Below are 26597 nucleotides of genomic sequence, written 5' to 3' on the forward strand. Positions count from 1 at the left end.
TGGAGAATACCTCAGCAACTTGCGATTCGCTAATGATATTGCCTTGCTTAGTAACTCAGGAGACCAATTGCAATGCATGCTCACTGACCTGGAGAGGCAAAGTAGAAGGGTCGGTCTGAAAATTAATCTGCAGAAAACTAATGTTTACCAGTCTCGCAAGTCAACCGCAGTTTACGATAGGTAGCGAGGCACTGTAAGTGGTAAGGGAATGCATCTACTTAGGGCAGCTACTGACCGCGGATCCAGATCATGAGACGGAAATAATCAGAAGAATAAGAATGGGCTGGGGTGTGTTTGGCAGGCATTCCGAAATCATGAACAGCAGGTTGCCATTATCCCTCAAGAGAAAAGTGTATAATAGCTGTGTCTTACCAGTACTCACCTACGGGGCAGAAACCTGGAGGCTTACGAAAAGGATTCTACTTAAATTGAGGACGACGCAACGAGCTATGGAAAGAAGAATGATGGGTGTAACATTAGGAGATAAGAAAAGAGCAGATTGGGTAAGGGAACAAACGCGAGTTAATGACATCTTAGTTGAAATCAAGAAAAAGAAATGGGCATGGGCAGGACATGTAATGAGGAGGGAAGAGAACCGATGGTCATTAAGGGTTACGGACTAGATTCCAAGGGAAGGGAAGTGTAGCAGGGGGCGGCAGAAAGTTAGGTGGGCGGATGAGATTAAGAAGTTTGCAGGGATGACATGGCCACAATTAGTACATGACCAGGGTATTTGGAGAAGTATGGGAGAGGCCTTTGCCCTGCAGTGGGCGTAACCAGGCTGCTGCTGCTGCTTCTAATGGTTATGATGATGGCATTTGCTTATCCAATTCACGAATTTTTCACAGACGTTATGAGCTGTTGGAGCTAGTTTACGTCTTGCAACTTTGTACCGGCCCCTTCATCTCTGCTGTTTCAGAATATTGCGCGAAAATTTCTCTTCTCAAATCCCAGCATGCGAGTTGCACCTGGAAAAGGTTTTCTATTTGTTTCTAAGAGGCATTTGCGGCAATTTACGTGGAAATATTCTTCAGGACACAGGTAGACATGAGACAAAGTCAGTTTGTACAGCACCACAAAAGTTTCACTCTTGGGAATTCGTAAAAAAACCTCGTGAAAGCGCCCTGGCGTTCCCGACCCATATAAACATACGTCAAGAAAGAAAAAAAGGAAAGGCGACGGCTTTTGTAGGTGCTACGACAGGCCTACTTCTCATACCCTGCTATATATTGGACTCGTAATTTTTGACTGACATCACCACAGAAGTTCGTGTTCTACAAGAAACTAGACACAACTTATAGTTTGCTAATTTCCTCCTAGAGCTTCTCATTTAAGGCCACTGCTTCTGTACACTTCGCGTATGTTGGTATACATCGACACTTGCGATTGAAACTCTTGATTCCATAGCTAAGGCCTGTTTCAGCAGCCCAATTCCTCAGATATTCTATCTTCCAGCCCATTCGCAGGTGTGCAGGGCAATTTTAATTACAGGACACCACACGCATGCTAATTCTGTGGATAAAGTGGAGCTGGTATTGCATTGAAGCGTGTAGATTTGTTATTACATTTGCGCAGATCGCGCTTACTCTAGCCAGCACCCCCAACTTCAGTGATACTCTGCACCCGTTTTATTATAGCGGAAGCCGAGCATACAATTTTTCTAGAAAGTAGATTTTGCCTGGGCACTGAGGAAAATCACTCTGTGATACGCGTCGCCTTTCTGTATCTTGCATAGCAGGGTACGTCCGCGGCGTTGTACTTTCAAAACGCGCATGCTAAGGTGACTGACAGCAGAGAGGAGACGACGTGGATGCTTTATTCCGGGAATTCTAGACATTTTGTGCAGTCTCAGACGTCAATTTTGTCAACTGCTTCAAGTGCGCACACATCTATCCGTTTGTAATGTACTTATTTGGTAAAGCTGCCTGATGCACTGAAGGTCATGGCTTACCAGCCATGCCGTCCAGTGCTTATGTCAGCCACCGTGGTGGTGTAGTGGCTTTGGCATCACGCTGCTAAACCCATAGGCGGCCCAGAATCAAATCCAGGCCCTGGTGGCCGCAATTTGATGCGGTCCACGTGCAATAACACACGTGTAGCTTGTATTGGGTGGACGTTAGAGAACCGCATGTGCATGGTCAAAATTATTCCGGGGTCCCAAACTACGGCGTGCCTCATAATCATATCGTTGTTTCGGCAGGTAAACCACAAAAAATTATGTATCTATTGTACATCATGACTACTGAACTTATATCGTAACGTCCTTTTGTTGGCGTTTCCGAATATTTAGGCAGGAAATTAGGCTTTTTCATGGCTTTGGCAGGCTGTAAAATGGTGAAATATTTCTTTCGAGTTTCACAATATCTAGCCTGGAAATAAAGCTTTATAAACCTTTTCGTAGGGTGCCAAAGAGACAAACTAATTTTAGAATGATGCTGTACGGATATGCAATTATGCTGCGTTAACAACACATATGTGTATCAGCACGCGTTTGGGGTTCTCTTAAAAAAAAATATAGTGGGGTGGTTCCACATTAGAAACATACTTTGAAGGGCGTCGTCAGTAACAATATTTTTATTTATTTTATTCACTTTACCCCTAAATGCCCTCCAGGAGACGGTATTACATAGGGGGGCGGGGGCGATACAGCTTTAAATAAACGCTATACATTTCAGTAATACATGTAATAAAACATAAGGCATAACACAAAAAGAAAAAATGAACACAAACAAAAACAGCAAATTTTACGCATTTCCGTCACAGCGAAGAAACTCTTGAATTTTATGATATAGGCAGCATGGCTGTCTATATTGCTATGCAGATTCTACTCGAGGCGCCTGAGAAATAATCATTAGCTTAGAAGGCTGCTTTAAATGCAGTACAATGGCCAGGGCACACACGCTTGGTATCTCTGGCTTGAAGTACAGATACGCGTTATTTACCTGAAGCACACGTTTGACGTGGTGCAGCCCTAGTCATGAAAACAGGCACGGATAAAAAAAAATTCAGTGTCCTTCCACTATGTGAAGAAGGATGGCGAGCGAAGCTGTGAATGTGGGCCTGTTAATGGCAACCTGCACCTCCGCCCGGGGTCGGCCCGGCATTGCACGATCTTCGGGATCGGCCAACATATGAGAAATTGTTGGTCTACGCGTGGACGCGATCCGCCAGATCCTAGTCGTAGACGGCTTCGCTGTAAAACGCAAACGCGACAAAACGCCACGTTTGTCGGTATTTGTTTGTTTTTCTTCGTGGCTGTTTTCTGTGTGGCGTATAAGCATAATTGTGCCGGATGACAGGATTAGCACTCTTCACTTTTGTGGAACAACCCGATTCATGACAAAAAAGGTGTTAGAAAATATAGATGCTCATTGTTATAGAATGTGTCAATGGGCTTCTACCTTTCTGGTTGTCTTTTTCTTCTGTGCCTGCCAACATTATTGACTTAATTTTCTTTCCCGAGTGGGCGCTCACAATTCCAAAGACTGGAATCCAATCTTCCAGTCTTGAATTCCAAAGGCTCACAATTCCAAAGGTATTCCAAAGACTGAAAGAGAAAGCTGCCTAACAATTATCAAGGCTTTGGGTGACAAGTTTGGGTGCCCTGTCAATGCTAGTCACATTGACATTGTTCACTGCGTGCCTGCCAAATAAGGAACCAACATTATCGCGCGGTTCTGCTCGTCAACAAAGAAGGCTGACTTTGGTTCTAAAGCGCGTAAAGCAAGACTCACAACAACTGCAGTAGGGCTGTGACATAAACCACCCACTTCTATTTTTGTTAATGATCACCTCCCACCCGATAATAAGCGGCTTTTTGCGCAGGCGCTAGAGCTAAAGAAGTCTAAAGGATGGAAATTTATATGGACCGATAACTGTGCCATTAAGGCCAGAAAGTGGGAAAACAGCCGTGTTCATCGCATATGTAGTGTAAATGATCTGTCAATCTTCAAATAATTTCTTCCTTGCTTGCATTAAGGCCTAATTCATCATGGCTGACTCAGTTTTTACTCTTGACGAAGCGAAAGCTCTAATTGAGGAAAAGCAACCCACTTTATCCTTAATACATTGGAACATCCGCAGTATTCGTAGGCATCATGATGATCTCATCGCTCTTCTTTGCAGTCTTGATCATGTGTTCCCTTTCGTATGCTTATCTGAAATGTGGTTATCATCTCATGACGGGAATCTATACGGTCTTTCAGGCTACACTCCTGAATATTGTCATTGTGAAAGTTATCGTAGTGGCGGTTCGGCCATTTTAGTAAATTTTCATATAAACGTCGCCATGATCTTTTTTTTCGTCATTGCCTCTGTGAATCAGTATGGCTAGAAGTAGAGAGTAATAACCTGCAGCTGCCTACCAAACGTAACATCATAATTGCGTGCATTTATCGTTCACCTTCTTCCTCTTACATCTAATTTTGTAAAGAATTTGAGCAGTTACTAAACACAGTTACTGATGAAAACAGTAATATTGTGATATGCGACGACATTAACATCAACATTATCAGCCCTGACAGTCGATGATGCTCTGAGTACTTACGTACTTAGCTGCGGTCTACTCACAAATTACAGCTCCAACGAGGTGTGAAATAGGCGGACCTAATACCTTAATTGACCATGTACTGTCTAGCATACCTACTGATCTTAGCACAGCTGGAATAGTGGAATATGCAGTAACAGACCCTTATCCTATATTTTTTTGCATAGGTTCCGCAACACCTTGTCAAGCAGCAAAATATATCAGGACTTTCTTTGATTCTAATAAATTCACTTGCATGATTCGTGCAATCGACTGGGCTGACGTGCTTGAAGAGCAATGTGGCAAAAGGGCTTTTGAATCTTTTTTTGAAAAAATATCCGAATGCTCTAACTTATTTACAAGTAATACTACGGTGACGCGGTGGTTGAGCTCCCCAAGAAAGCCTTGGATTAGTGATTCTTTATTACGGTCCATTAAAGAAAGAGATAATCTTCGTAAGAAACTTAAAGTCCAGCCATTCAATATTGCGTTGCGATTGCTCTTCCACACATATTCAGATGTTCTAACATCCACTTTAAAGAATGTCAAGCGTAATTACTACGAAAATAAAATTAGAAAAAAATGTAAGTGATACCAGACGAAACTGGCAAGTTATTAAAGAATTCTTAAACATCAGTACAACTAAAAATCACATATCGTGTGTGAACCACGATTCTGCTAATATTACTGACCCTCAAGACGTAGCTAATGTTTTCAGTGACCATTTTAGTATTGCAGATGGTAGTCAGCCTGATTCAACGTTGCTTAGTTTCCCGCGCTGTTCTCATTCATTTTACCTGCTCCTCACAACATCGCTAGAAGTATGTAACATTATCAATTCTTTTAAAACAACCAGTCCGGGCCTCGACTTGATACGTCCCTCTAGCATTAAGCTTGTGTCTAACGAAATCTCACCTGCGTTAGCACACATATCAAATAGACTATTTATAGATGGCATCTTTCCTAATCGCCTCAAGACAGGTAAAATAATCCCGGTATTTAAAAAAGGTGACCATAAGTGCGCGAGTAATTATCGTCCTATCTGCATTTCGTATTTCTTTAGTAAGGTCATCGAAAAGCTTATACATAATCGCTTAACTAAATACTTATCCAAATTTAATCTTTTAACTCCTGATCAATTTGGTTTTCGTCACAATTGTTCATCTGAATTAGCGCTTATTACTTTTACTGAGAGGGTTAAATTAGCCATCGATCAAGGCCTCTTAGTTGGTGCTCTCTTTATTGATTTCACCAAGGCGTTTGACACAATTAACCATCGTATTCTTTTAGGTAAACTTGAATCATATGGCATTTCTGGGCCGCCTTTACAAATACTTCGCAACTACCTAATTGACCGACAATATATGGTAGAAGTTAATGGCGCCTTCTCCTCATCAAAAACTGTAAATACGGGTGTCCCTCAGGGATCAATACTTGGGCCACTTTTATTTCTCATATTCGTTAATGACTTGCCAGAAATATTAACACATGCACGCTGCCTTCTTTACGCTGATGACACCACTATTTTTGCTTCTGATAAAAATTTATTTGCATTGCAGGATAAACTTAACGATGACCTAACGAATGTTCATTCATGGTGCGTAAAAAACAAGCTAACCATTAACCCATCTAAGACAACATTTATGGTATTCCATTGCTCACAAACTTTGCACATTGACTTTATAGTAGTGTCTCTAAATAATAATGTATTTGCAAGATCCGCGTCTACTAAATTTCTTGGTGTAGTACTAGATGAGAACCTAAAGTTCCAGTGTCATATTCAATCACTTATTCAAAAAACCTCATTTGGTATTCCCATCATAATAAGAACTCGCTCTTTTTTTCAGCAAACCATTCTCATGTCTTTATATTACGCGTATATACACAGTCATCTCTCATACTGCCTGTCATCTTGGGGTAATACATATATACCGCACATCTTCATCAGTTAGAAGTTTTGCAAAAGCAGGCATTACGATTAATTGCATTCCAATCGCATACATATCCCTCTGCTCCCATATTCCGTTCCCTAAATGTTTTACCTTTACGCATGTTATTCAATCATAAGCAGTCGCTACTTATGTTTCGTCTTATAAATACCGAGTTTAATATTCCAGGTTTTAGTCGCTCTAGCCTCATGAATTATAACAACGCAAGATTTTCAGCACAATTCAATCTTCTCCTTCCAAAAGAAAGAACTAACTATGGGAAATTTACCGTCGTGTTTTCAGGCATTTCTGTTTGGAATTCAATACCATCTGATATAAAGACATCTACATTATTATCATTCAAGCGTAGAACGAAGGAGCATTTCATGAACACTTCATCTGACGCGTAGCATAATTTAACGAACCTAGAATTAATTAGATTTTGTTCACTTTACCATTACGCAATGTATTTTTCAATTACCGAGTTACTAAATTTTGCCTTAATTGATACTTCTCCTCGTTGTTAGCTTTACGTGCCATTTATCCTCATTTGAATTGTTGCATGTTATTTTTAAGATTTCTTCAATTATTTTTCTTCTTTTTAACTCTGTGAATATACTTGTGATATTTTTAACAGACTTTTTTCTCTCTTATTGTTTATTTCCGATGTACAACTTGTGTAATATATGACATGACTCACTGTTTGCCACGATCCTACTATCCCCTTTCCATGTTTTTTTAGGAGGTCCCCCCGACAGTTGTTACGTTTGCACCTCCGAATGTGTACTTACACCCATCTTGTGTTTTTACCAAAAAATAAATATTGATTGATTGATTGATTGATTGATTGATTGATTGATTGATTGATTGATTGATTCATTGATTGAAAATAAGGACATATTCTTGGATTGTAGCACGAAGTGACAAAGACAGAAACTAAAAACAAACAGGGCGAGCGCTAACTCTCAACTTAATCTTTATTGGAACAATCAACGTATATATAAGTGATTGCGAATACCGCCGCATATGAACATGACAAGAACGTTTGAACATGAAATACGAACATTAGATTTGACGAAAACATGTACATTTAGCACGTTATTGGGAGCGCAGCTGATCAATTATGATTCGCTAACCATGGTGGCCGTGCTACCTAGACTTTTGAAAACAACCTGGAAAATTTTTCACTCAACAGCTATTTCTTTGTCGCGATCATCATCTTCACACACAGGAATTTGCAATATTTAAAGGCGGCCAATTTATTTACTAAAGCCTCACGGAGTGTTAGGTATTAACCAAACTACTCTGGTCACTCCTCATTCCTTCAGCCACCAGAAAACGTTCGCGATATAAATTCCTTAGATAAACCATAAATGTTTTCTTCATATATATGTAGAATACGCCTCTTTTTTGTAGTTTCGGCTTTCAGTAAGAGCCACCCGCCAAGTCTTCCCATGCTTACTGCAAACCGCTTAACACTATGTTCCACTCCTAATTTTCGTGTGATATGTTTAAGTGGCGCCGTGGCTAACTTATATACACGCGCTTAGGCATTCTGGTTATTAGTACGGTTCATAAATATAAATAACTGTGGTCCCCGTACCAAACTAGCCCACGAAGAATATTCACCTTCCCTGTATGAGCATTTACCAAAGCCGGATAAGTAAACCGAATAGAATACGCAGTCGGCTAGGGACGAGGGAAGAGCGCAATCTCAACAAAGGAGCAAAAGGCAAGTACAAAAGCCGAAGCGTGTTTCAAGAAGCAGTGAATTGCCTCAGCGTGCGCCGGCGGGAAATGGTTTTAATTAAAGACAGAGCCTCGTGGCGCTCCTTGTGATTTTACGTGGAGCGCTCGCCGCAACAAAGGTAATTACGAATTCGCCGGCAACACCGTTTCAGCCGAACAATTGTTGGCAAAGGCGCAGCAGCAAAGGCCGGCAAACGCTTCCCCGTCTCAAATTTCTTTCCCACCCGCACTTACTCGCAGCTGCCTGCTGCGCGCCAAAGTAGGCTGGATTGTGCATGCGTCGACGTACTGCGCCGGAACCTGTCTGTAGAAGTGCTGTAAGGAAGAGAAGAAAGCAAAGGCGGCAGTAATTTTTAGACCTGCATAATTATGCAAGATGATAGCACTATGTGCAAGGCGCCGCCTGGAAATCGTTATTACCAAGGGGACAAGAACAATGAAACGAAAGTAGGGAATGATGCCATTACGACACAACGTTATACTTTTGCGTCGAGTGTACCAAATGTGCTATACATTTTGGTGTGCTAAAACGGATAAAAGATATGATACGTGTTTATTGTGCGCGGTGCGCTAATTTTCTGCTATCACAGCGCGTAGAACAGACGCGCATGGAATGCGAAAATGTACGCGCTACAGTAAGGTTATTGCGTAATTGGGGGTTTCGTTGAATGCTTTTTGTTAAAGCGGCTGTCGGTATACACAAATAAAATAATAATAATAATCGGCTTACTAGTTTTGTGAGCAAGGTGATACACTGGAACTTTTTTCTTTAGCTTTAAAGCTCTGACTATGAGTGCCCATTAAAGACGTGTGATTTCGACATTTTCAAAGTCTGTACAAATGACGTATTCGAATAAATGATTCCAAAATTGCTATGCATGAGGCTACTGCAATATTATGCTCTCTTTTTTTATATAAAGTGCAGTGATACAGATGACGGTGGCATGAATACCGCCGTTCATGAATTACTTCTAACTACACGCCCTCTACAGGGTAAAGTGTTTTATCTGAAAGCTGTGGTTTAGCTTTTGCTAAAGAACAAGGAAAGCCTTCCACCATTACTCCCTTACACAATCTGTGAAGTAGACCTAACATTAATTGATCAATTCTGAGGCATGTACAAATCCATTCTAATGTATCGCCTATCTAGAATGTATTCTTTAAAATTGTTTTCCGATATTAATTTTCCGTGGCATTTGATATATTTAGGTTCTTAATAATGAGGTTCTCCCTTTCTTTCCTTTTACAAAACGTGTTCTTCCCAAGGACTTCTTTAGCCAGTCTGACCCCGATTGCTCATTATTGCATCAGTAATATTAAACTCCATGGATGATTCTGCAATCTGATAAATGTGCGGATAGCCAATTTATTCGTGAAAGGGAGAGAAATAATCGTTTATTATGCGCCAAGCGCCGCGGCGTAAGTCCCATGGCCAACATTTAGAGGCCACTGCCGAGTTATACTTGACAAGCACTCGACAACAATCTTGATAGTACATTTTATTGCGAATTGGTATCTTTCGAACTTTACCCACTATGTGAAGTGGCTCCCTAGTGACAGCCTCGAGGCGACAACAAAAAGGTAGTAAAATTTGCATGCTACAAGCAAAATCGTGTTTTAAGAATTCAAAAATAACTAACGAGACATGTCTATAGAAAATGTAAACACATAACCAGAAGCATTTATACCGCTTAATACCAATAAGTTGCTTTTGAAAAGAAGCATTAAGGATCGTACGCTATGGACAAGACATAAAAGTCAATACAATATTGGAGATATGCAAAAGCGGCAACATGGCACATGCTGTAGACGTGGAGTGGGAAGGTGTGTCAAACATCATGCAAAAGCACTGACATCGGATATAGAAATGTGCAATTAAAGGTGTTTTTATTTCATCTCCCTTGGCATGCAAAGCTACCTTACGGTTACGTTTGATAAATCACTTGCAGAAAGAGATACTGTATCGAGGTGAAATGAGAAGTAAGTTTTCCATAACCTGACAGTCACATAGAGAAACTGCACTGTCTCTTATCAAAGGTGCATACTGTGCTTTTGAAAAGTTATTGCACCAAAACAAAGTTAATTTGTCTACAAGTTTCGCAAGTACTACTAGCCCAGTTTTGTTCAGAATAGTCTTGAGGAGTACACTGTTTATATTTTGGGGGGATCACAGTGTTTGTTGAGCAACACAGCATATTTATGCTACCTACGCTATGGGCTTAAAACAAGCCATTTATTACGCGAGTTCTACGGCATACTTAGAAATACCCAATGGCTTGTTTTCAAAAAGCCTGCTATTGCACGTATAAATTCTCCTGGAACTCAATACACCATGCAACATTTGAAAAGAATACCACATGAATAGCAATCTCAATAGAATGACATTTGTGTCCTCAGAAAGATTTAGATTAAATAATTAGTGTTGTATGTGGACTGGAGGTATCTACAGGCCACAAAAGAAAACAAACTGAGTTAGCGGCCTTGACTTTCGTCTTCTAAGTCACCATGCGCCATAGCAGCTTTGTTGCGCTTTCCGAAGTCGGTGGATAGTGAAAGTGCACATACATTACCACCAAGCGAGATTCATTCATTGATCCTTTTCCTTATGATTACATCACGTCAGCCCGGCAGTACCTTCAATCCGTAACAGCCCTCTAGGTGTATTCACCATTTTCCCATGGATATTACGAAAGGCATTATCCATCACATCGCTCTGACTCAGGTTCTTTGTTAAAAGGAAGCTTTAGCTCGGGTGCTATTATATTATTACATGTAAAAGGAGAATTCCTTTTTCTCGTCAACCACTGCACCAAATTTGACAACTTTTGTTGCATTTAAAAGAAAAACTTAAAATCTAGTGACTGTTGGTTTCCAATTTTTGATTTATGCCGTCAATATTTATTAAAAATTGGCAAACATCGCAATTTCTCAGAAAACAAAACTATCAAGTTTAAAACTCTAACTCAGCAAGGAAAAATGGAAGCACAATTCTGTGAAATGCATCTGATAGTACATTTAAAGATGAAAAAATTTATATGCTACACATGAATACGGGAAACCCTTGTGCACAACGTAACCAATTCACGTAAGATACAAATTAACACACAAAATTCGCCCGCTTAATGGGCTAATGGATGCCGTTTACAAAACCGCGATATCTGTTTTTGATGCAGAGCTATCAATTTATAAACTTCGTACGTCTATTTATTTCGAACTTGCGATACCTTTCAATTTTTTTTTAACAAGATCCAGGCCCTAAATTGAAGTTCAAGTTCCAGCAATCACTATAACTTATCTTTCTCTCCCAAATGCAGCAAATTTTATTGAATCGGCCCAATGGTTACTTCCGAAAAGTGTTTTTGCGTTTTACATGTATTTCAATAGGTTCCATTGGAGTTGGGCCCCAGTTTAAGCTTCCTCTTAGCCCCATTTTATTTACCCCTTCCCCGTAACTTCTATTTTACATTATTTTTAGTGTTTTTGTGCATTGGCTGGTGAAAAGAGAGCGTAGGCGTGGCACAATATGTGCGCCACATCGGCAGAAATAAATATGTATACTCTCATTATAGAGTAAACTATTATTGGCTCACCCCAATAGCTGTTTCAGTTGGCGATGTTGTCTGCCGCCGCCACCGGTGTCCGTTGCAGGTATTGCCAAGAATAAGAAAAACAGTACCCAGTTTTCGGTGGAATCAAACGCTTGCCCTCTGCGCAGGGGTCAGCTACTCTGCCACGGCGCCACGCCAGCGCCTGCTAGCGGCTGCGGACACATGGCCTGAACACGTGTTCAAGAGCGCGAGGAGTCACGCGATGTAAGATGCACGCCACGTAGCGTCGATACTTGCACACTTTGCATTGCAGTTGCATACTATAGCGCCGGGTGGCACGCCGTGTAGCAGTAGCATAGCTACATGGTAGATAGAGAAGTTTTGAGGAGGAAGAGAAGTATAAGGAGATGTATAAAGAATGCAAGAATGGAAAACGTGTGTGTCATGCCTGGAAAAATAAAGGAGGCTACGTGAATATTTGTCACCGCCCCGTTTCAATCTAGAAACCAGAATATCATCATCATTATCAGCAGCAACAGAAGAGCAGCGTCGTATCGTGCCACTTATCACGCGATAAAAGATGCGCGCCGCGTAGCGTCATTCCGTGCAAAGGTTGCTTTGCAGTTGCGTTGTATTCCACATGACGGGCCGACATGTAGAAGTTACGTAGCTAGCGGTACAATGTACAAATATATTTTGAGGTAGAAAAAGATTAGGACGATGTATAAAAATATACTACAATGAAAAAAAAAAGTCACGGAGATACGCGCCGCATAGCGTCGATACATGCAAACTCTGAACTGCAGTTGTGTTTTATTCCGCTAGGCATCACGACGTGCAGCAGTTGCATGGTATCGTGCTCCATGTCAAGGGTTGTGCCATGTGCACCGCGTAATCTCGATGATCTTGTTTACTTTTCGGTACATGCTATGGCACGTCCTCTCAAGGTACGAACCGCTTTTGAAGAAGCGAATCGTAGAGCCGTATGCGCAGCAATGCCGGGCTTAGCAGGCCGTTGTGCAGAGGACAGCCCACGCTGCTGACAATCGTCGGCGCTGGGCGAACAGGTCAGTTTGTTTTTGTGATAACGACGTAAAGGGACTTCGCCGCGAAGACCGTCAAGTGCATGCGGCCAAAGATGGAGCTCCTGTGGATTACCCCTATCACCAGTTGATCGCCCTTATTTCTTGTGCTCTCATTTTCAGGTCCTACGAGAATCACATTTTGTTACCTCTTCGCGCAAGCGCATTCAGAAAGGGAAAGTGGCAGGCATGACAAAAGCTTTCCACATGGTGGTTAGTTCCGGAAATAACTCATAGATGAAAGTATCTTAAATTGTTGTTTAGGTAAATTGGCTTAAAAAACTATTGCAAAGCTCTTAAAAAATATGTAGCCGTGGGGCTCCACTTATTGCAAGCATCTTGAAATTCCAGCTACTGTCCTTTATGCGTTGAAACCCATCGTTGCCATAATGACGTTGCCGAAAACACTTTTACCTACTTATACTTAGCGCTTCCGGCGACGGAGTTTACTGGTGCTTCAAAGAAAAATAGCTCAGAATAAACGCCCAAAGGCTACCAAGAAATACAACGTAAATTTAGCGTTTAGGCTCCTAGAGCAATACTACAAAAAATATCTTCAAAATGGGACGGCAGTGATTACTTGTGTAATAAATGCACTGTTCTACGCGGCCTTGTTCGCTATGCTTAGCGAGTATTGCTGAATGTCTTAAGCCATGTCGTGTACATTATGGCAGGAGTAGAACATTAAGACCTCTTATTGTGGACAGTTTGAGCAGTCAGGTGGCTGACATGTAGAAATGAGAACAACAATAAATATGAGAAACAAGCGAAATCATTGAGGAAAGACTAAGTCATCCCATTGTCAATGAACTTTTTGGCACAAAAACAGGCCCACCTAATCCCCACAATCAAGTTCTTGAAAAAAGAAACAATCGCAAACAACTTACACCAATGTTACTCCAATGTAGTTTCTGCCCTCATCTACCGGATTAGTTTGCATAATACCAAAAGGCGTACAAGAGCATCTGGTTATAAATTGTTCCATGTGCGTATGGAAGAGGCAGTGTCAGTTCCTATGTAATTTACATAACCATGCAAGAAAATAGGCAGATACAGATGATGTGCGGATGCGTGCAGACAACAGCTGCCTAACATGGGCCACGACTTCAGATGTGGCGTTTTTTTGTGAAGGGTTAGCCTCTACATCACATGGAAAAAACGCTTATGAAAGCATGTGGTTCCTTCAACGGGTAGGGGTAGGTAAAAGAAGTCCCTACAGCGCACACTCTTAAAATTTTCACACCCCTATAGGTGTAATGCGGGTGTATCTATCTTTTCACCCTTGTCAACACCCTTGAAACACCCTTTTTCAACGGAAAAGGGTGTTCAACAAGAAAACACCCGTGAAACACCCCAGTCTTTCTAATTTACACCCTAATTATAAGGGAGTAAGGGAACAAGCTTACAGTATATGATAAATGAACATTGCCAGTTAACGCGTTGATATTGGCTATACATGAAACGCGCGCTACCTGCGCTTGGATCAGGTAGCTGGAATGATTACATCGGGGCATCTAGGCAGCAGCGTAGAGACTCCGAACAGCGGTCGAAAATGAAGAATGTTGATATCGAATGGATGACACTAACGGGCAGAGTTCGCATTGCCAGATATCTGCAAAAGGCTTCATATGATCATTGGCAAAATATTTACAATGATATCACTGAATACTTAAAGGTGTGCAACCAGTTAGACTGGGAATGGTTAGGAGTGAGGGCTAACGGTAAATAGCTCACCAACTTACGGTTTGTACATGACATTGGCATACTCAGCAACGCTGCAGACTATTTGCAACAAACGCTTGAGGACCTTGGCGAAGAAAGTGTAAGAGTCTGATTGAAAGTTAGTATGCAGAAGAGAAAAGTAATGTTCCGCAGCCTGGCGAGAGAACGAATGTCATGGTCGGCATTCAGCCTCTAGAACCTGCGCAGAAATACGTTTATTGAGGTTAATTACTCGTAGGGGATCTGATCAAGGAAATTAACAAAAATAAAAATTAGCTGGAGAGCTTACGACAGGCATTACTAAATTATGACAAGGGAGCTTACTGCTAACCATTGCTTTCTACCGTTACTAACGTATGGGGCCGAAACTTAGAAGTTACCAAAGAAGCTTGGGAATTCGTTGAGGACCGCGCAACGAGCGATGGAATGAAAAATATTAGGCATGACGATAATAGACTGGAAGACAGCGATGTGGATTAGAGAGTGAACGGGGATAGCTGATATTCTGGTTGACATAAAGATGAAGTCGTGCTGGGCAGACATTGCAATGCGTAAGATAGAGAAATGGTGGTCTATTCGAGTTGCAGAATGGGTGCTAAGGGAAGGGAAGCCCAGTCGAGGACGGCAGAGAATAATGTGGACATAATGGAATTAGGAAACTTGAAGACACGTGGAACCAGTTAGCACAAGACAGGGGTATTGGTGATCGCTGGAGAAACTTTCGTCCTGCGATGGACACCAAAATAGGCTGCTGCTGATGATGATGATGTCACGACATCCATGCCAGCTTCGCGGCATGTCATTCATGTTGTGTCATGCACGTTCTGATAGCTCGATTTGCGTCGATTGCGGGGTGGGGGGCGAGTAGCGGCGTAGCCAAGTGGGGCACGCCGGGCACTTGTCACGCTCACTAACAGTAAATTTTTCGTTGCAATGGCAATGGCCCCGCTTCTTCCCCTCCACGGTCAATTGGGACCCCCCCCCCCCCCTATCACACGAAAAATTTTCTGGCTACACCACTGTGGGGAGGGGGTGTGTAAGATTGCTTTAGACCCCTCCCCCTAACTTGTCAACGGAAACGGGGGAGGGGAGGGCAGCTGCCGCCGGGCCGCATACCTTAGCCAGCCATGTACCGGCTGCATTTCCTTTTGGACGTGAATGCTGCTCTATGTCATTACACAGTAGGATTCATGGCGGTTCGAGGCCATGCGACAATAAAAAAAACCACATACAGCCATCAGCGAGTCTTAGCTTGAGCAGATCTTTGGGAGCTGGGCAAGACTCTCATAAAAAGAAAAGCTTGGCACCCGTCTTACATGTATTGTCAACTCTGGATCACCGCTGGCTGCACATTTCCAATAAAGAAATCACACGGGAACTCCTCTGGGATTTGTCTGAGTATGCGTAAGCATCGTGACTCTTCCTCATCTACACGCAGTCCATGTCGTTATCAATGTTATGAGACTTGATCCGACGAGTATAAGCGACAGCGCTGCGGCGACACGAACTGCTGTGGTCGGCGGCGCCAAGTGAATGGCGCAAGCAAAGTACTGCAGGTGGCGGGGCCAGGTGCGCTGGTGACGCTCCGTTCGTTTTGAGCCGTTATCGCTCTTTAGCACTTCTAATCCGCGTCGAACCATTATCAACCGTTCTCCGGCGGCGGCGGCTGCTTGTGGCACGGCCGCGCGAACCGTATCTCGAAAGCAAACTGCAATGTGGACAGAGTGTGCCCACTGCTGAAAACTTCACGCGCTGGGTTCTCACCGTTTACTTCGCTTTGAAAACAGACGCGCGTACACCTATCTTGAAAGTGATCTGCGAAAAGAGCATAGTGCGGCATGAGCTGAGAGCTTCGTGAGCGCTGTGTTCTCGCCGCTTCGGTCGCGTTGGAGCGATAGCTAGCACGAAGGTGAATTCACTCGCTGCTGCGGGTTCTATTTTGAAAGGTATCGTGCGGTACCGACTGACGAACGGATGGTTTTTATTTGTGGGTAAGTATAGAAATGCTTACGTTATAAAAAAAATCGCAGGGTTCGCGGATGTGGCGATAACAACCAACTCCGTCTTGATCGCCCCCTCCCCACCCCGGGAAAAGGGACACTACACCTCTATCTCAGTTGAAGAAACGATGATGAAACGTTAACAACGACAAGAACGGCATTTTCTAACGCGTTGCCTTATGGCCTCCGAGATTTGCGCGCGAAGCTGGCGCGCGCGAACCTGGGGGGCCATAATTGGCTGCTTAATAGCATAAAAAGACAAAAAGATAATATCAAACGACACAGTAAAAAATGCAAACAAAGAACTGATCTTAGCTATACTGTTTGGGGAAAAGAAATAAAAAATTAGGCAGCCGCAACACACGCCACTAAAGCCACCACCGCCGGCATAACGCGGAACCAACAGTTGGCAACATTCAGTCCGCTTCGTCTCCGCGACGAAAGCCGCCATCCCTTCGCGCCCGCCGTTTGGTCATAGTTTTGTTTTCTGCAAGTCCGTGCACGCAGCTCATCGGTAGATGCACGGGTGCACGGCGTCGCATTGCGACCTGCGGCATTTTCTCGTGTTCGCGCAATCGGTGTGCGACATGTCGCATGTGAAATATTTGATAGAAGTGCCTCACGTCCAAGTCAAGCCGCCGTACGGGTGTATGGCTGTGTGCCCCGTTCTCGGAAGCGTCGACGGGCTTCCGGCATGCAGATTTCAGGTACGTGCAAATGCGTTTCGCCCTCCTATTGAGCTCCGGAGCAAAGCGTGCAATATTTCATGTGAAAGATGCAGCGCCCCTCATCATGGTGTAAATTTAGAGCGGCAAACGAGAACTGCGGCACTTAGCGCATAACGCGGCTGCTAAGTCAGCGTGGAAATCGTTTTACGTTACCGTAATATGTTGCTGTCAGTCTAATCTGCGGCTTGTGGACAGCTAGCCCATTGACTTTTGCTTGTGGCAGCGATAGGTATGTAAATGGAAGCGGTAATAATTTTAGAGAGCAGACAGTTGTTTCGCTCGATGTTTGGTCGTGTTCATGGCGTTATGAAGGCTAGAAAACTGGCTTGATCGTGCTTAGTTCTAACTCCAAGAGGCGTAACGTTGGCGCTGTTTGTGTTTGTTTTCCGTGCCGTGAGTACCACTCTCATGCTTTTGTTGCATGAGAGTGGTAGCTGCTACATGCCGCCTGGGCAGAATACAATAAAAGCAATTTCCTCACTTTCATACGTATGCAATGTGGCGTAACAAAATTTCTAGCGTTTTATTCGGAGCGTAAATATCCAGTGTAGTTTAGTAGGAAACCCAAATTCTATCTTAGCTTAGTAGGCGTGAAACAAGTGAAACTCTCATTCCTTTTTGAATTCTTCGCCCAAACCGCACCGCCCGCAGATGCGTCATCGGGTATTTGACAGTAGCTTCGCTACGTGAGTTGTTTTATGCGCAAATATTGCCCGGTTAAGTACCCTGTTAATTTATGCTGACGCTCGTTCATCTTAAGTTTAAGCGATTACTATACCGAGTACCGGACGATGCCAAACTTGTCGTGAGGTGTAGCAAATGCGGGAAATTCAAAGTGGCGTGGCTGCAAGTTCCTGTTTTTACGTTTCTTGCATTCAAAGCCAACAGACACAGTATCACTGATTTATTTCCATTTCTGCTGTACTTGTTCAATCTAATCTGACAACTGTATTTGCTCTTTAGTGTTCTCCATTTACTGCCAGAAAATGCTTGAATTTTTTTCAGTATCCAAGTGACGAAATATTTCACTGACGGCCGTGTGTGAAACACGCAAGATGACAAAACTGATAGCAAAATGATGAGATGTTTCTTTTATAGAGTTTGGACTCGACTTTTGGTGAGGATGTCGATCGACCTTGGGCCTGGTGACAGCACACCCTACATGGCCAAAGTGCAGCCTATCAGTTGAGTGCCCCCGAATGGACCATCAACATCGGAAAATGAAGCAGAGCCAGGTAGGGGCAATTTTTTTACTTTGGAACAGAATACTGACAGCTGCCTCTTTATTTAAGAACTAAATAACGTATTTACAAACCAATCCTTTCTGTTTGTGCAGCCTACACAGAATTGTTTTTTGCTTGTTCTTCTGAACCATTTTTGCATGCACAAATAAAGAGGAGTGCACTTTCTGAAGAAATTGATGCACTGAAATGTGCGTTTGACACACACAGAGATGCAAAATAACCAACAACTTTAAAGCGGTAAAAAAAAAACAGGTTTGAAAAATGTTCTAACATCCTAACCCGCCTTGGCATACGGAACTAAATATAACAACAGAGGTGCATGCAGAGAAGTGTTTGTAATTGTTTGCAAGATATAGACATTGTCTAAGAAATTGTTTTTATTTACTCGGAGCTTCTTGGTGTCATGGCAGTGCAGTAAAAGCTCAAGATGATGTCCTGCTCCTAACAAAGCACCTTTAGATTTTAAAGTTAAGTTAAGGGCTTTTACATTCCAAAATCACAACCTGAAGTTTTGGGAACCCGGCCTTCTTTAATGTACTCCTGAATCTAAGTGCCCATAAGCGTTATTGCATTTTACCCCCATTGGAGGGTAGCTGCCATGGCCTAGATTGAAGCTGTGACCAGCATGACTGAGCAGCATGGCATCATAGTAACTGGACTATAACACCAGGTCAGGATGGGAAATACTGTTTAGAACTACCAACTTCTTGGCTCACAAGCACTTTGCACTAAGTTAAAGGAGTATGGAGTACTGACAGCGACCGCTTATGTACCAATTTATCTTTAGACTGTAGACTCCATTATTAGAGTGCGAAGCTTCAAGTAGTCAAAACCAGCCTAAATTACAGAACCAGCTCAAAACACGCATCATGTATAGCTGAATTTGTCGCCAAAAATGGAGGTGGCAGTCACACTATTTCATGCATTTTGCCTAAAACATAGTCAATAATAATTAATCAATTTGTAAAATATTCTTTTCAAAAAGTTTTTTTCAAGCATGAAAGGAGGAGCCAAATGGTGTTCAGGTGCACGAGTGGTTAGTTGCACGGCACTTCTTGCATGCATTCACAGGCTTCTTTCAAGCTTGAAAAAAAAATTTGTATTGCACCTATTGAGCAGTAGAAAGCTGGATTGGGAATTTTTCAGGATGCTCTACAATTTTCGCACTGACACTTTTGCTTTGAATATAATATTTGAGCAGTTAAATAATCGTTAATAACTAATTACCTAATTAGGAAAAACGCGAAAATTGGTTTCACTTGCTCAAAACGATGGCAAACAACATTACCTTGGTTCTGTCCAGCTACGTGGCACATGTACATATTCAAAGCTTGCACAAGTCACACAGACCACCTGATACTTACAAGGCATATATAGAAGCGGCTAAGTTGTGTGAGCCAGCCATGTGTAGCGAATCATGAGAAAGAGCCATGTTTCTTTGACTTAAGGGCTTGTTAAGATTTACATGCTAGACACCTTGTATCAGTGTGTTCTAGGCCTGTTCGTAGTTTAGCTGCTACATAAACAATATTTCTCCACGTGTAAGCTTATATGCATCTTTCAAGTATATTGCCTAGTGTGTCCAAAATAAACCATCCTCGCGCTTCCTTCATTATGTCTTCATCTGTTGCTGTGCTAAATTTTTAACATGCAAATGCACAAATTTTCATCTAGTTTTCATATTTGCTCGTTGTTTGATGGCTTTATTTCTGAACAAGTTGCTTTCGTTAAACCCTGTTGCACACAGCAGTACACAGCATTTCTGTCTACAGTGGGATTTTTTTTTTCAGATTGACATTAATACACCTTGCCTGGGCAATGTAAGGCATTCTACATAACACGGCCCTGCAATAATGTTTTATATTGCATTCCAGCATCATGCAAAAGCTGTTTACTTCCCATATTAGAATATGTATAAGTGTTGGAAGTAACAACTACAAGAAGCCAGCAGATAATGAGGCCAAGGAAAGCATACAGGAACATGTTTTAAGTTTTTTATATGAAGTATAGAAATGATAAATTCAAGGGAAATGAAGGTGGATGAAGCGTCAACAATCTGAGGGGCCATTGTGGATGGTTGAATGCTGCCTTGGTAGCACAGTGGTTAGTGCATCGCATGCCTAATGCAAAGGCTGTAGGTTCGTTATCCTCCCATGGCTGGTTGTATTTTTTTTGACAATTTTAATTTCCCTTTATCATTTCTACAATTAAATAGAATATTACAAATAAGTTTCCACGGGCCTTCCCTGGCATCTTCCATCTGTGGTTAAGAAAAATTTTGACCCTCAGTATCCTTTCTTCCCGTTTGCAAGAACAGGAGCTTCATTTTAAAAGTAATGAATTCACCTTGTACCGCATCTCAATGTGGTCTCAAATCTTATCACAGCATATGTATTACTAAGTGAAGTTTTTGTTAAAATGATGATATAGCTTGGAACCTAATTAGTAGCCTTTGTGTACAGAGATATGACTAGTCTAATAAATAGGAGGATTTTAAGAAGCACTTCTAACACCTCCTGAACTAGTTGAGAAAGTGCAGGTTAATCGAGTGGAGATTATATAGTAACCGAAGTTGAGTGATTCTGCATTATATTCACGAAATATACTTCATGATACCTTTCCATTTATTTCTTCAGTTATTAAGAATCCCTTTTGGATTGTTAGACAAAACTACAGAATGCCATCATATTTTCTAGCATTCACTGGTAGCAAACATGTCAAAACTTGTTCTAGTTTCTGGATTGCCGCTTTACCCGTAAACCCCCAAGTTAATTCCGAAAAAATGTACCAAATTTTCCAAATTTTTTATGTACTCATCTTTTTCGGTGTCATTCTCATTCTAAAATATATTACTTCATTGGTCTCTGGTTAGAAATAACACATATAAAAGCTGCTCTTGAGGGCAGCTTTCCCTCAATGCCGACTGTAACTCATTTTTGACAGTCAGAGCTGCATAACATTGGGCAGAGAAAATGCGACTCGTCATTGGCGATATTGGTACTACCTCCAGCCACTAGTACAGCTCGGGATCAAGGGTTTAAATTTGCAGCTTCGTTGCCAAATTTTAATTCTGCAGCTGTTACACTTGGGTGTAGCGTGTGTATGTACGTGTGCATGCATCAAAATGACTTCATGCTAGAGCAAAGCAACTGTAGTACAGAGAGGCATCAGTCTTTATATATTTGCTTTGTTAAGATGCGCTAAGTTTACGCTCTTTGGCCAAAGATGCCCTTGTGCTACTAAAACCTATCAATTAATTAGCTTCTTGCAGTAGCAGGTGCTTATTCTTTTTTTCAGGATCGGTGTGCCAGCTTTAATTTGTTTTTCTTGAACTGTGCAATTGCCATTCACAGGACGGCCTGTCATCTGAGGTGTTCCTTTTTCAATCAAGAATGTTGAGGTTGTCTTTGTGAAACTCGATTTCTTGCCTCAAACCAGCTTGTACAAACTGACCAAGCTGATAATTCTACCTGCTTATATATGAAGTATGTTGTGGTTATGAACCATCATAATTAATGACACATGTTTTTAGCATTCGTGTTTACTTCTCTGCACTTGTGTCCTGTCTGCGCGCCTCACCTCTTTTTTTTCTTACATATTAAATATCGTCTAAACTTAACCATGCTTCTTTTACCACAATGCAGGGAGAAAAAGTTCCGGTAGCACCATGCATTCAGTATGGTGGCCCAGACGTGTATGCAAGCAACCTCCTTCATGTTGACCAAGAACTACTCTTCAGTGTCTCGCAGACTTCCATGCGAAGCCCTCAACATTCTCGTCTCAGTGGAATGGCTGCTCATCTATCAGCGTGTCCATCACCAAGACAACCAGTTGTAAAGCTTCTGAACTAGTTTAAGAAAGCTTAGTGATTTTTTCATTTAGTTTTCACGGTTGGCTGTAGAATCTTACCATTTTTTTATTTTTCTAACATTTTTTACCTGGCACAATGCGGTGCAATAACTTTAAATCAGTGTAATATATTTAGGTGATGCTCACTCTGATGCCTATCTGGTTTTGTTAGTGTTTAAGAAATTTGAATGTCTGATGAGGTAACAGCATTTGAATTTGTCATCGTGGCTCATTTCGATGAGCCGCTAGGAAATAAGACGCAAAACTTATCACACGCCAGTTGTAGCATTTTTGTTTTCATGACAATATACACGTTTCAAAAGATAGAAAGTGGGGAAGAAAGCCTCAAGAACATAATCATCCTAGGATTGTCATGTCCTTACAGCTCTGCAATGACTAATGCCTCATACATCTTGGGAGCACATTGGTCGTAGTGCCTACAGGTATATTTGATAAGAGAATACCTTGCACCCAGATTTGCCACACAGTTGATGGCTGATGGCTTTTCTTTTGTCGTCTTTATGTTACTACTATGTTTTCATTATTCATTCAGATGTAAATGACACTACAGGCACTGAAGTATCAAATGGCGCTTGCATTTCAGGGGACAAAGTGCACAGCATGCCTGTCACAAAATGTGTTTTAGGGGCTACCTTTCCTCTATAGGTCAATGGACATCAGATTCTCTGTGTACAGTGCAATCGGTGTACTTGTCTTGAAAGATGTGCTACGGGCTGTACTGGCACTGTCTGAAGATAATGCATGGTTCTAGAAAGCCTGCAGCTGAGCACCTGCCACCGTACTGAAGGAACTGTCCTAATTTATTTTGTTGATGTGGTTGAAATTTAGGAGCTGCAATGAATAGTTCTGAATGGTGGCAGTGCTGCCTAACTAAAGCACAAATTACACACCTCGACTCACACAATGCACTCTGAAAGTTTTGCTACGTGGTATCTGTGTTTGCTGCCTGACCTTATGGCACCTTTAGGAGCAGTCGCAAGTGATTGGAGCTGCTGAGGCTTTATCAACTGGCAAGGTGAAAAAAAGAATGCTGTGCCACCAGTGTGGCTGCACACTCTGAGATGTAAGCTATCTTGAACCAGGTGTTCGGTAGATAGTACCTGTGCAGCCAAAACAGTGTTTGAGCCCTATAGGCAACTGCGTTCACAACTGCCCACGTGTGCTGTCACAACAGAAAGTTTAGAACAAGCAGCATTTTTACCGGTGTTCAAAACATTAGTGCAAGTCATTCTTTCACCAAGTCTGATAATCATGCATAGGTAATGAGAACAGGGCATTTGTGACACACAAGGGGTCATGTATGAAATTTAATTAGATCAGTAATCTAAGATGGAATTATAAAAAGTATACCTTTTGTTCCTCAGTGGTCTCTTGGAGAGATCACCATTTCCGGCAGTATAGTTTTGACTTTTTATGTCTAGATTTGGTGTGCATATTGCAACTATAACAGTCAGTGCTCTGTCCTGCTCAGTTTTTATGCTGTCTTTGTGATATTTGCAATATTTTGCAGTTCAGCTGAGCGAAGTATATATCTTTACTATTACTAGTTTTCATGTTCAACTTTTGTAGTGCTTGCTAGTTATTACTAGCCATGTTTTGTTCACATATGCTCTTGGATTGTTGCGCGAAGTGACACGAACACAGACTACAAGCAGACAGGATGAGCGCTAACTCTCAACTAAATTTTTATTGAAACGAAGAACATATATATATAGGTGATTGCAAAAAACCACAGCATAAGAACATGACAAGGTATGAAGACATCAGTTAAACATATCAGGAAGTAGGGAAGTCAAAAAAGGACACAACGAAAAGACACTACTTCAGATTAAGACACGTGTTGTGAAGATGCTGAAATTCGCATTCTAACAGAGACATAGTTGCCTGGCTAACGCAAGTCTCTCCTAATCTTTTAATGTGGAATGCCTCGATTATTTCCCGTGTGGTTTGGCATTTGTGTCTCGAAAGAATTTTGTGTCTTCAAACAAAGGTTTACAACCGCAATTGAAACAATGTGACACTATATGTGAAGCATTAGGGTTGTAAAGTGAATGTTTGTGTTCTTTTAGTCTAACATTAATGCACCTGCCGCTCTGTCCAATGTAAGTCTTCCTGCATTTGAGAGGAATATGATAACCTATACCAGCGTTACAAGGCACAAAAAGGGGCACATGTCTAACACCGCGATCATCTTTTCTTTTTTTGCCACCCTGTTCAAATTTCATATTTATATAGGGCACATGATAGACAACTTGAGGGGCCGAGAAAACTTTATCCACGTTATATCTATTGGCCACATTCCCTAAACCATGGGATAATCTATGTACATAGGGCGCCACAGCAAACCTTGTTTTTCTTGTTTCTTAGCGGGGCCTTTTACCCATTTTAAAAGCTTTTCGCAGGTTAGTGATCTAAATGCACAGGATAACTAGGCTTCTCGAGCCTATCTATTTGTTGTGAAAAACTTTGTTTCATATTGTGTGGACATGACTTAGTAATGGCAAACTTAAGAACTGAGTAAGCTAGTTTAGATTTAGCTTTTAAATTGGATAAAAAGCCCCACTAACAAGAAAAAAAAGAAAAAAGGTTTGCTGTGGTGCCCGATGTACATAGATTATCCCATGGTTTAGGGAACGTGGCCAATAGATATGACGTGGATAAAGGTTTCTCGGCCCCGCAAGTTGTCTATCATGTGCCCTATGATAAATACGAAACTTGAACAGGGTGGCAAAAAAGAAAAGATGATTGCTGCATTAGACATGCATCCTTTTTTGTGCCTTGTAACACTGATATAGTTTATCAGATTCCTCTCAAGTGCGGGAAGACTTACATTGGACGGAGTGGCAGGTGCATTATTATTCGACCAGAAGAACACAAACATTTACTTAACAATCCTAATGCTTCACATCTAGCGTCACATCGTTTCAATTGCGGTTGTAAACCTTTGTTTGAAGACACGAAAATTTTTTCAAGACACAAATGCCAAACCACACAGGAAATAATCGAGGCATTCCACAATAAATTATTAGGAGAGACGCGTTAGCCAGGCATCTTCGTCTCTGTTAGAATGCGAATTTCAGTATTTTCACAACACGTGTGTTAATCTAAAGTAGTGTCTTTTTGTTATTTCCTTTTTTGACTTCCCTACTTCCTGATATGTTTAACTGATGTCGTCATACCTTGTCATGTTCTTATGCTGCGGTTCTTTTGCAATCACCCATATTTATGTGTTCTTCATTTCAATAAAAATTTAATTGAGAGTTAGCGCTCATGCTGTCTGCTTCTAGTCTGTGTCCGTGCCACTTCGCGCTACAATCCAAGATGATGTTACCGTACCAACTCGCCCAACTTCCTATCCTTGTGTTCACATAGACACACTCAGACTTGTTCTTTCTTATGTGGTCGGTTATTTTTGTACTTTGTAATAAGATGCAGTGCTTTTCGAATGAAAATGTGATAGTTCGTAGTGAGGTTATTTAAAAAACTTTTCTGCTTAAAATTTAATTGAACAAGCCTGTGCCATTATTCGTTGCTTATGTCTGTGTATTGGTATGGTTTTACTCCTTATCTTCCTTTTTACTTTTAAAATGTGCAAACATTATTATGTAACCATTTCTCTTTAATGAAATAATAAATACTTCTGACATTTCGTCACAAATTTTACGATGATTTTGTTCGATTAAGTAACCTTAGACTAGCTGATTGTTGTTCTGGTAGCTTAACCTACAATCCCTGTGGGATATTCAGTGCAAGCACATGGTGAAAAATAGATTATTGGGTATAAGCAGGTCACTGGCAGTAAATGAAGCATACATACATTTCAGGAAATAGTGCATGCTTATATAGTAAACAGTATGCACAACTACACATGCAGTTTTGTTTGTAAATGCTGAAACATTATTCTAAGTGCAAGCGCTTTGTTGCACTTTGTTTGGCTTTCAGTGCTACCTTTAAGTCATATATGTGAAGGTACTAGTAGAAGCATCCTGTGGAGACAATAAACTGATGAATAGAGGTATAAAATATGTGCTTAAAACGGCAAAAACTGATTGACAGGCAAACGTATGCTTCTGTAGTACTGCACTTGTTACCGTCGCCAATCCATGCATTGCTTGCGCTCTATTGCATTGAATATGAGCTACAACAACGAGCTGTGGTGTCTTTCCCTCCTGGTCGAGCTGGTGTTGCTGCGAAAATTTTT

Source organism: Dermacentor andersoni, chromosome 4, assembly GCF_023375885.2.
Source record: "Dermacentor andersoni chromosome 4, qqDerAnde1_hic_scaffold, whole genome shotgun sequence".
Classification (NCBI taxonomy): Eukaryota; Metazoa; Arthropoda; class Arachnida; order Ixodida; family Ixodidae; genus Dermacentor; species Dermacentor andersoni.